This window comes from Apis laboriosa, unplaced genomic scaffold (genome assembly GCF_014066325.1).
Source record: "Apis laboriosa isolate Shangri-la unplaced genomic scaffold, ASM1406632v1 scaffold9_cov152, whole genome shotgun sequence".
NCBI classification, from domain to species: domain Eukaryota; kingdom Metazoa; phylum Arthropoda; class Insecta; order Hymenoptera; family Apidae; genus Apis; species Apis laboriosa.
In genome coordinates this window covers 6,312,660-6,324,910 of record NW_025224966.1, presented here as the reverse complement: position 1 = coordinate 6,324,910, position 12,251 = coordinate 6,312,660, and the positions used below count along the sequence as shown (strand labels likewise).

General features: G+C 34.2%; 1 protein-coding gene and 1 long non-coding RNA gene across 4 annotated transcripts in view; one reads left to right on the top strand and one right to left on the bottom strand.

Moving 5' to 3' along the window:
* Positions 1-11,593, bottom strand: part of LOC122719922 — a 153,509-nt gene extending 141,916 nt beyond the window's left edge. For 2 of the 3 annotated variants that reach the window (XR_006347699.1, XR_006347697.1), the window contains exons 1-3: positions 11,378-11,593; positions 10,767-10,931; positions 10,015-10,149 (exon numbers count right to left, since the gene is read on the bottom strand). This is a non-coding gene — a long non-coding RNA (uncharacterized LOC122719922). Of the gene's footprint in view, positions 1-10,014; positions 10,150-10,766; positions 10,973-11,377 lie in introns of all 3 variants that reach the window. The other variant, XR_006347698.1, reaches the window with a different exon arrangement.
* LOC122719919 (mediator of RNA polymerase II transcription subunit 12-like) overlaps positions 1-12,251 on the top strand; it is a 420,913-nt gene that overhangs the window by 33,434 nt on the left and 375,228 nt on the right. The window lies entirely within an intron of this gene.

Below are 12,251 nucleotides of genomic sequence, written 5' to 3'. Positions count from 1 at the left end.
TTAACACAGCTTAAAACCTCGACCCTCGGCGCACGCACTCGAATTTACACCCATATTATTTCGATATTGATTCTTGCGGAATTACCATCATTTTATTACCTGGAAACAGAGTGGCTATGAAATTCCGCTCTTGTCCCGCTGATTATGCGTCGCTAAAGTCCACGATTTATTTCAAGCGTTAATCGAATATCCAATAATTTCACGGATTTCCTATATTTACCGCTTTGTATTTGTTAGACGATTAAAATAATAGCAATGGGGATTTATCGAAGCGTGAACTATCACAAACGGAAAATTACGTGTTGAGAGAGATTTATGAACTGAACGGAAACTCTATCGATTTTAACGATTATTATTAAAAAATCTGTGCAGTGGAAAGGATTGGATCAATATAAATGTTGAAGTAATTGATAATGAAGGTAGAAAATTTAATTTTCATCCCCTTGATCTGTATAATCCGGCGGAATGATTCGCGCAGATTCGAGTAAAATGCAAGAACATGCATGCAAAGTGCATTAATGAAAATCTATTTTCAAAGAGTCTCGGATAAATCTTGTTCCCATTTTACAAATTCCAAGCGTAAAGCATCAACTATTGTGATATTAATCACAGAGCCGTCAAAAAGATCCATATATTTCACAAAACGAAATCAAACGTTTTGTTGCAATCCGAACGTTAAAACGTTGTTTATACGCAGTCTTATCCCTTTCAAATTCGAAGTTGCTAAATCTACATCAAACAAAGCCACATCAAAAAGCTCGTACAACGTGTCAACGTTTATCGAAAACTGTCTGCCTGTCAAGTTTCGTTTCAGAAAAGTATTCGACGGATTCTATTATTTTCCTCGCAGAGAAGAAGCAACTCGAAGTGAATTACATTTATCCATGCGATTCCAATATTGATTTTTAATTTCACATCTCGAGATACACTCCCTTTTCCCCATAATTTTTTAGATTCCAAAATTTCATCGTCCTCATCATCGCAAACAAAGTATTCATTTCCCGATATTGGCAAAAATTCCTATCAACTCTTCCTATCATCCCTTAATTCTAAAGTGGTATCTTCGCTCCTTTAATCACCTATATTATTACAAAAAAAAAAAATTCACAACGAATTCCTTTTCCCTGCCACCAATTCTTTAATCCTCCTTCCCTTAAACAATCGATTTCTCGCTGAAAAAAAGCGATATTTTCGATCATGGACCTTTCTCGCCGTTTACGCACAGGTCGTGACTTCTCCTTTCTCCCCTTCATCCCCCCTCCCCCTCCTCGCGCCCCTTCCGGCCGCGTTCCGTTTTCCTTTTTATCTCGCCGAGGTACCCAGTGATTAGACGAAGTAGCGAGCACCATGCAGAGGAATGGAAAGTTATGGAAGGGCGGAAGACTGTGGAGGGATGGAAGGGAGGGAGGGATTGGGTGATGAGCCCGGAGGAAGAGGAGAGCAGACACAAAAGAACCCGTGCACGTCACCCCCGCCCCCGGCGTCCGTCCTCTTTGTTTCGCGGCCGCACCGTTAGGCAAACGGAAATAAAGAGAAAGTCGAAACGAATATCGTAAGGAAACGGACCGGCGGACAATAAAAAAAGAAGGAAACGGTTGGCTGAATGACGCCCGCTGTTCGATGACCGTGTCACTGATTGTCGATGTGGCGATTCGGATTTTTGCCAACTCCCTATAATTGTCCCTCAACTCGAAGAAATTTTGTCGAACTTAGGTTTTGAAGAGTAAAAAGTGAAGAAAAAAAATTTGAGAACAATTCTGTGAAAAATTCTCAAAATTAATGGATGATTTCCCTTCTTGAAGAATCCTTCTTGAAATTGGCATTGTGACGAAATTTATAATTTAAAACGCACTTTTGAAAAATTGAGATTGATTTAATGATAAGTTCTCAAAATTAACGGATTGTTTCCCTTCTTGAAGAAAATGATAATAGAATCTTTCTTGAAATTGACAAATTGTGATGAAATTTATGATTTAAAACGAAGTGAAAAATTGAGATTGATTTAATAATGATGAAATTTAATTTCGTATCGTAAATAATAGTGGAACAGTAATTGGTATTCAAGATCATCAAAGTTGTATATAACGTAACTTGTTGAATTATCTTTGAAATTTGTGCGCACGGTATATTGGTAGGAATATAATTTGCATTATCGAGGGAACCAGGTGTTGATAACGACATATTGATGATCGTTTACTTAGAAGATTCTACTGTTCAAGTTCCATATCGCTAATGTGTTTGAATTAAGTCAAAGTTAGTACGTGAACATTGTCAGAACTGAAGGACGTGGAAATTTAGTATGAAGATCTAGACGTGCAAACGTTTGAATTCCGATTAACAAACTAAATTATTTTTTCAAAATTACAATTCTAAATGTGGTGAGTTCGATTTGTAAAATATCAACGTGACACGTCGAATGTATGATTTCTTCTGTGAACAAAAGGCACGAGGAATGTGCACACGTTCGCGTTTCACGTCATTTCCGCCCGGAATAAGACGAGTTTCCATGAGAATCGTATTTCACGAACGCGCGTTCGAGCAACCGACGTAAATTATTTGCGCGGTTTATAAATCTTCCATTGTGATTCCTTGATTCCAAGGGATATATTTATGGAGGGGAGGGAAGGCTTATGCTTTCAAATAAACAATGTTTCGTGCTAATTTACTTTCTCATCCTTTATGACGTCGATTATATACGTTTCGATTCGTGCTAATTTCGCGTCATCGATTGGTTTACTTTCGCCGCCATGTTTAATGTAATATACGCTCGAGAGTGAATAATGCACGCGGTCGTACATTATCGTAAACGAGAAATTGTCGAAAAATATAGATGATGTAGTAAGATGCGTTTGCATTTTATTTGGAAAAATTGGAGATAAAATTTTCGTAACGATTGCGATTAAAATATTCGTGTCAAATATAGACATCTCTAAGAAATTAAATTAATAACGAAATACATATTACAATCCATTATTAACAAATTAAATTGATAATATAATATAAAATAATTGTAAAAAATTGCTAATTAATGAGGGTAAAATTAATGAGAAGCGGAAAACAGGCATGATATTATGGAATAATTCACAATTGTTAATCTTAATCGCGTTAAACAATTAGCTACCAACAAATCTTGAACAGTACAAATATAGAAACGTTCATTTCTCGTTCTAAACGACTTCCATTTCACGAGACTCGTCCTCATAAACTATAAATAATAGGAACGTAACTAGACATAGCCGTTGGAATTTCTGCAAGAAGATATACCAGGAATTCTGGGCTATTAAATCGCGAGTTTAATAAATAATGTCGTAGCGTGGCGCCATTTGCGGTTTCTAAGGACAACCGTGCAAGCCTATCTGCGTACATCCGCCACCATTTCAAATGATTTCAGTGCGTACAAATGATCTCATGTCTGCATGCGATCGCGGATAAAAATCTCGTAACCTCGCTTGAAAAGAGATTAACGAGAAACTTTACGAGTTAAAACGCAGGAACTCGTTTCAACCATATCCTTACACGCTTTACGATAATATTTGCCTCTCTCGATCGATGTGCGCGATTATTATTTCGATTTCTATCACGAATTTTCATATATTTCCTTTCTCCTAACAAAATATTTATATTTTATACGAATTTGAACGAAAGTTTTTTAATTAACGTGAATAATATTCACTGATTAAATAGACCAATACGTTAAATAGTTAATCCTCTTGAAGTCAAGCATCCTGAGTGAAAAATTTAAAAAAAAAAAATTGAAATTTAAAGGAACACTTAATGTAACGAATAATATCAATCTTCTCTTATCCATTTACTTCTTTTCCCGCAATAAGAAGAATTATACTACTTTTCTAAATATTTTTTGAAAAAAAAAAAAAAAAAAATTAAAAACCTCCTTTCACAAAAATTTCACAAAAATTTCATCGCTGGAATAGCAATTTCGATCATTTCAAAGAAACCCTATTGTCCCAAACAATTGCTCGAAATCAACCATCTTCAATTTCATCCTTTAGATCCGCCTCATAGATAGCTACGTTCAAAGGATGCTCCCTCTCAAAGGATCAAGGTATGAAAACTATCACCAAGAGAGATCACTTCCGTTTCGAGCGTAATTACGACGAAACGAACAATCGCAGTGTAAGGGGGATCAACGCGGCAAACTTAAACGTCGCCGATGACAATCAGTGGCCGTACTTTGCCTCTGTCTGTACCGTTGAAATTCAATTTAATGGATATAATTATCCGAGCGTTGATGAACATAGAAATCCGGCTTACCGGAAATTGAATGCGCGCCGATCTATGAGCGAAATTCAGGGAATCGCCGATGAATAATAGGGCCCGAGTCACTGTAAACATTCGTTAGACTGTTGATAACTGGCTCGACTGCGTGACAGATAACCGAAGCAGTAGCAGAAATAGCAATGGCAATCGGTGAAAATTATGCCAGAGTTTGCTTCCGTGCCGAGATATTTACCTACCCCTCGCTTCGAATTGCTCATTTCCCCGAGAAGATATAAAGTGATGTACAGTTTATAGTAGCGTATTCAAAGTGACGACGAAGAGAAGAAACTTGGAAAGTTATTTGTCGTTGTTGAAGAAAATAATTACAATGGCGAATGTTTCTGATAAGGATTCATCGTAGAGTGGTAGCGAGCAAAATTATTTTGGCTAAAGAAAATTATCGGGAAATTCTGTGGGAATTTGTCGGATTAATGGTATGTTCGAACTTCGTAAAAAACTTTATCTTATTAAATTGGAAGGATATCTTATTAAATTGGAAGGAATTTTTAAAAATTAATAGGCGGTAGATTAATTTGAAAGGATTTCATAAATATTATTCTCTTAAGTTTTATATGCTCCTAAAATTGTTCCTAATTTTTATTAAAAAACTTTATTCACTCACATCTTCTTAAAACGAATTCAAATTTTCTTCATGTCAATTTATATACTTCGTGAGATTTCATTCGAATTTTAAAACAAATTTTACGCATTAAGTAAACAGTTCTACCAATGTTTTTTCGTTTTTCACGTTTTAAGTATCTCGTAAAAAGTCTAATTGAAATACATTGCACAAAGTAGAGGCAATTAACTGAATAACAAACGATTTTTCTCGTATGATGCACGTAATTTTTTAATGAATATGTTTCGTTATGAATTCGCGTGCAACGCGCGAACTTCACCAACTAACGTCGAAACTTCAATGATAACAGCGTGTTCTAACGCGGAAACGGTTGGAATATTATAATAAAGGGCAACAACTCGCTCATTTCCCTACGAACAACGTTCCTTGCGTGAATTTATTAGGCGGAATTAATTGAATCGTTCCCCATTACTATAACGTGTGATTCATTAAACAGAAAAGGGATTCCACGATATAATTGTGACAGCACGGTATATCGACGATAAGTTTTGTCATTTTCGACGATGAACAGATGATCAAAAATCACCACTGGAAACGTTTCATCGACCTATCAATCTATTCCACCGTTCGGAATTACATTAACGAATAATTTTGTATTTAATCACCTCGATTATACCTTCTGTATTCGATTCCCTACATTTTATCCTGTGTTCCTTCTGTTTAATTATTTTTTTGAAATTCTTTTAAGCTATATAAAGAGAATATGCGAACAATATCTCTTATTATTAAGAGATACAAAGAACTATTATCTTTCCACGATAGTCTCTCGAAACTATTCATTACGCGCTTCAAATAATTTTCACGTTTTTGACATTAACGAAGATATTTCGATGTTCTTCGAAAGATAATTACGATTGTGTTAAATGAGATATTCATATTTAATGGAGAAAGCTTAATAATCTAAAATAACTATATAGAATGAGATAGTCGGTCGAATTTATGGGAAAACGAAGGACTCTAAACCTCAATTTCAGAAGCACACTTTAGTTTCAATGATGGACCATGTTAAGCTTATTAACAAGATTTCTCCCGATCCATGCTCTACATTCCACAGAAGCATACTTTAACTAACCTGTAAATTATCTTACTATATATCAATGGATATCGGCATTCGAAACTTCCCTCCACGTTCCAATCTATTGCATAACGACCTAATTTTACTTCTTCTAATAATAATCTAATTAAAAATATTAAAAAAAAAAAGAGATAATAACAGTCGCATCTGCATTCTGATCCCTCGAAATTCAAGAACAAAATATTTTTCACGTATTAGCAACACGACGGAGAAAATGAAAAGCTGAAACTATCTCTTGGAAAAGGAGGGGAAGGGAGGGGGGAAAAAAAAGCACATGCACAAGTGTTCCATACGCAGGAAAGGCAGGTACTCAGATTGTTCCCCGCTGGGTGGGTCGTAATAATTAAAAATTGTAGCTGTGCCAAGGGAGCAGTAATTACGGATTCAAGTGCGCCTGTTGCTTAATTAGTAATTATTATGATTTCTGTTGCAAAACCTTCTGCGGGAGGTCGTTCCTCGCTACGTGGTCGCTTTCCTGTCTACCGGGTGTGGCAACTCGACTTTTACCAACTCGATAAAAAAACATTAGATTTGATTCGCTATTGTGTTACAGTGTAATAACTTGATCGAATCTATAGATCAATGATAATTGAACTAGTGCTGCAATTATCGAAGTGAATTTTTAAATAATAACTTAGTGCTTAATACAACTTGTTTCGTGTAAAGATTCACCAATAGTCGAAATAAAATTATGAATTGTATTCGTAGTTCATTGCATACATGGTATTATTTTATATTGTTGCAATAGAAAGCTATTTGCCCCCTCCCTCCATTATTTAACCAACTTTTTTCATAAATTCGTTCGAAAAAATTGAAAAGAATTGAGAAAAGACAATAGAGAGAAGTAAAGTCGAACAGCTGTTTATTATTATTCAAGAGCAATTATTAACCATACCGATCGAGCATCCACTCGAAAAGTTTAATCCAAGAAAGTGACGATACACCCGTTAGATTTATGCACACCCAGCATCAAAGCTTGTTTACACTTTGGCGAAGAGTTAAGAGCTTCTCCCAGGCGCTGGGGTGCCGAGTAATCGACTTTCCTGACCCAGAAAGTCAAAAGGGCTTCGTTTACTTGCAATCTCTCTTTCTCTCTCTCTCTCTCTATCCACCTTCTCTCCCCCCTTTGATTCTTATACCTGATTATTTCTCTCTCTTCTCTCGTTTCTACCATTCTCTTTTCCAGCAACTCTCCGATTCTATCCGTCTCCTTTCCGGTCTTCTGTCTGTTTTACTCTCTTTCCTCTCTCAGCCAGCCCAGTTTTCACGCTGAGGCGTCTTTTTCCTCGTGGAGTCGAGTCGAGTCGAGTCGAGTCGAGTCGAGTCTGGATTCGGTGCTCGTCGGAGATACGGTCGTATAGTTAAAATCGGGCACTGACCGAAAACTTCAATATTCCGGCTCTTTCACCGGCCAGAGAACGAGAAAGAAACCGAAAGATATCGACAGTTTCTGTTGGAAGAGCGGGTCGACGCAATGGCAAGAAACTGGGGGAGGGAAGGGGAAAGGGGGAGGGAGAGGGGGATCATCGTTCGAGGATGGTTTAGGATATCAGGGGAACGAGGAGAGGAAAAGAGAGGAAAATAGGGAAAGAGGTGGAAAGGAGTGGAGAAACGGTTTTTTGCGCTGCAACACGGGTTTCTGGATCGAGAAATCGAGATGCTGCATCCGAAAGCGTTTCCAACTCGTCTAAGTTCTCGGGTAAATAGCCGGAGACCTTGATTCTTATTGCATCCGGATACCGTGAGCAAGTACCATCGCGACTCGGAATTCTCTCGAATTGAAGGGATAGCAAATTCTTTCTTTCACTCTTTATCTCTTCCCTCGAAGATTGAAAGAGAATTTTGGGGAATTATTTTAACTACTTTAAATGCTTCCAACATTTGGGTTACATTTCATAGAGTTCTTTGTTTTAATTTCAAGGAAAATGAATGTACGTGGTAAGGAAAAATAATTTGTAATTAAACTTTTTACGCGCATGAAACGAAATGGCTCATTAGTAGAAGTGCAATAATTTTTCATTAATGATGCAGCAGTATACAATGATGCTAATTTATGTTTCAAATCCAGCTTGCAATGCATTCAATCTTATTCTTCATCCTTAATATAATAGTATTAAACTAAAGATGTGTAATTATAATATTATAAAATTTTAACTATAAAAACAATTTACGGAACAAATCTGAAATAATCTGCATCGATATGCTATGCGATAATGAAGTTTGTAAAAAGAAAAAATTCGATATTTAACGAAGAAGAAAATACCTCAAGTAAATTAATAATTATGAAAGCTTAAGTCTGTTCGTCATTTTATTATTCGTGTTTATTAATAAAGTTGATAGACGAAGAAACAGAGAGAACGAAGAAATAAGAGTGAAGGTATTTATTTGGAATTAATAGTCTTTCCTGATCAACGAAGATCGATCTTTCGTTTTCGAGAAATCGACTAGGTTGGCCAACCGTTTACTTGAAATTCAAATCGCACCTACTACAAGAAAGTAATAAAGGAGCGCTTTCATCATCATCCTAGACGTCTGTGCCCAGCAAAAGAGCACTTAATACTACCACCAAGCCTCGCTATCATCGCGCCTCCTTCAGCCACCACCGACAGCTTCTGTGTTTTCTTTCAACTTTTATATAAGCACTGTCCTCTTCTTCTTCTTCCTTCTTTTCTTACTTCTTCTTCATGCTCCTACCACTTCTTCAACTCTCCAAGTCTTCTCTTTGTTCCCATATTCTACTTCTTTCCCCCGCTTTCTTTGTTTCCAGTGCAACCCTCATTGTCCCCTTTTCTTGTAAACACTTCTATTTTTCTTCAGTCACTCTATCTCTTTCTCCCATTCTGTAAATTCCTTCATACTTTTAAAGCGTTCGAACCAGATCTTTTTTATCACATGGGATTCTATTTTCTAACGGTATGTTTCTTCTTTTTCTTATTCATTTACTTCTTAATCCTTTCCTAATTTAAATTGCTCATTGTTCTATAACAATTTTGAGATTACGAGCTTCTTTTCTTTTTCCTTTTCTTTTTACTTGCCTTCTTCTTCAAGTTTCACCGCAACTCAGATTTTGTTGCATCTCGCTTCCCTTTGTTTTAATTATTCGACCCAGAATCGGTTTTAATTTATTTGCATCGTATGACAACGTATCGACAAGCCAGAAAATGATAATTGTTCGAGCTAATACCAATTCAAACTGCTACCCCTCTATTTTCTACTATTTTCTACTTCGTTATCGAAATAATACGTACAATATGTATCAAATTGCACATTATCATTTCATTAAATAAAGTATGCAATAATTTCATGATTAATTACGTTGCATATTGTAACAGGTATTACAATAAATTACTTCGCATATTGCAATAGACGATCGATATGAATTTTAATTATTAATGATTTAAATTTCCAATTATTAAAAATATTTCATTATCATATATTTAGCATTTAATTATAAATAATAATAATAATACATTAAATATTGAATTCTTTTTAAAAAATATTTTTAAATTCCATTATTTTTACACTATGATATATAATATAATAAATATTATCCATATTAATATTCATAAAGCTAATAAATTATTTTTCAAATTTACACTTCACGTATATTATTGAACGCACGTTGAAGTGTAAAATAAGTTAACAATAATAGAATTATATGACTTCATTAATATAAATACTTTCACTCTTTAAATAAGTTTATATTGAAATTGTTAAAAAAAATGATGAAAATAATTTCAATTTTCTATCAAGCTTCTCCCATCAAATAAAATAACTTTTGTATGAAAAATTTCATTATATTTTTAATAGTAGAATAACAGTTGTAGAATAATAGTTAAATATGTATTATATATTAGATATATAATGCAATTGAATATAAATATATAGCATTGTTTAATGAAAAATTATTTCTACTATGATACAACAAGAAAACTTTTTCTTATAATACTCTCTTAACCTCATAATACTACAAAGCTTTATGAACACTAATTTTTAAATTAATACTTTGAAAGAACAGTACCTTAAAAGACAGAATACACAGCATGGTTTCACTTTAAACGATGTTGGTTGAAAAAGTGCAAAGTGAAGTAATTGCAGCCTTCTGAAGTTTATAGTGGTTGGCGACACACGCTAGGGACACACGGTTCCATCTTTCCTGTAAATAAGAGCACATGCGAGTCACTTGGTTGCAATAGTTGAAGACGTAGGAGTCAAGAGACCAAAGCTTAAATCGAGTTTGCTCTTCGTATCGAATTTCGTAGAAAGTGCACTCCCCGGTGTGTTGCTTGCCATCGAAAGACTTACTAAGACAATATCACCTCGACTAGCAATCCCATAGAATGTATCGTCTAAATTTATTTCAAACTAATACTAACTAGTACGAATACTATGAAACTCTATCTAAAATGAATTTCACAGAGGAACAAATTAAGATAAACACGATTATTTCGAATATTCTTTAGATATTATGTATATGAAAGTTAGAATTTCTACAAATATTTTTATTTTGATACGATACATGCAATTCTTATTGTTAGATATTACATATTAAAATGATTTTTTTATATTTTAAAATATACAACTTCAAGATGTTAAAATGACGTTTTGAAAATTTCATTTACCTGATGTTCTTTTCGATACTATTATATCGTTTCGATATCGCCATTCTTAATAATTAAATACTAATTTCAATATTCTAATACTAATATTCTAATTTTCTCTCATTTGTTAAGAATATGCATACGAAATTCTCTCAAATTTGAAGGCACATACCTAATTTAGTTCCAACTTCTTGATTTTAATTAGCGTTCCAACAATTAGACGAAGTTTGCTCGTTAATCGATTGAAGTTGGTCACAGTTTTAATATTCATAGGATTGTGGGAGTTGTTGCCATCTTCAGAGAAAGGGTGAAATCGATTCTGTCCCAACGGTCGTTGCTTTAACAGAAAACTTCTATACCGACCACTGAAATGCACTTCTGCAGTTAAAGAAGAGAATAATCTTATATTTCAGTTATAATGCAGGTTAGTATCATGGGATGCAACAATATCATGTACTATTATCTGTTACGTATATAGAAGTATTTGATTTTATCGTTACTTTTGAAAATTGAATATAAATAACATAATATATTCATTATTATAGAAAGTGCATAATTATTTTTCATTTGTACTTGTATCCTATTGCATGTAAAAAAATTTGATACAAAATATATACTTGTATACTTGTATATATATATATATAAGCGAAGATACCAAAGTTACATATTTATTATCTATTCTATGATCTATTATGCGCATATATTTGAATTTTTTACTAAACTTACTCTACCTTGACAATTCTAAATTGATAAATTCATTTTCACTATTTCTAGTATACTTACTATACGTTTATCCTTGACAAGATAATAGTTGTTCTTATTGCGACGTAAAATACGTAGAATAAATTTACATAAAATAATTTTCATATATGAAAATAGAACATATAATATATATTACGAATGATTACACTTTTGAAATTTAAACACATCTTTAAATCACTTTATCACTTCTTTATGTTTCACAAATTTATCATATTGATTAAAAAATAAATGCTTGCATATTCGACGAAGACATTCTACTACTCACGCCATATTAAAACATCGATATTTATCGATAAATGAATTGCAAGTTATCGATATATTTTATTACTAGAAATATCGGAATCTCATAAAATTACATAATAAAAATATTTAAAAATCAAAATAAAATTTCTCTTTATTAATTACAAAAGATTAACATAATAGCAAAATAAAAAATAATATAAATATTATTTTTTAACTTCGATATATTTATTCGATATTCTTTCGAGTAACCGTTGTATAGTTACCACAACTTGTCGTCTGATGGCGCAAATGTCTAGTTCGTAGCAGTATGGCGGGTGACAATCGTGTTACAGAATTATTTCGGAAAGTGAAAACTATTAAAAAATGAAGTACTCGATTCTTGAGATTCTCGAATAATTGAAGACACGAGAGGAAGGAATGTACGGCAGGTATATAATAGACATGCGTGAATTGTATACGCGCTTGAGTAGGGATAGCGTGGCGCGTGGGGCTGCGCCGGCTTATTGTCACTTGTCAGTCTGCCGCGAGCGCTCTTATGGAGTAGATCGTATGTGTCGTGTTTCGGTTTGGTGGTTTCTCTCGTTTATTCGAAGCCGTGAGTGAGTGAACGGTGTAAATAAACATTAATGTCATCGCCGAGGGGCATTTTGGA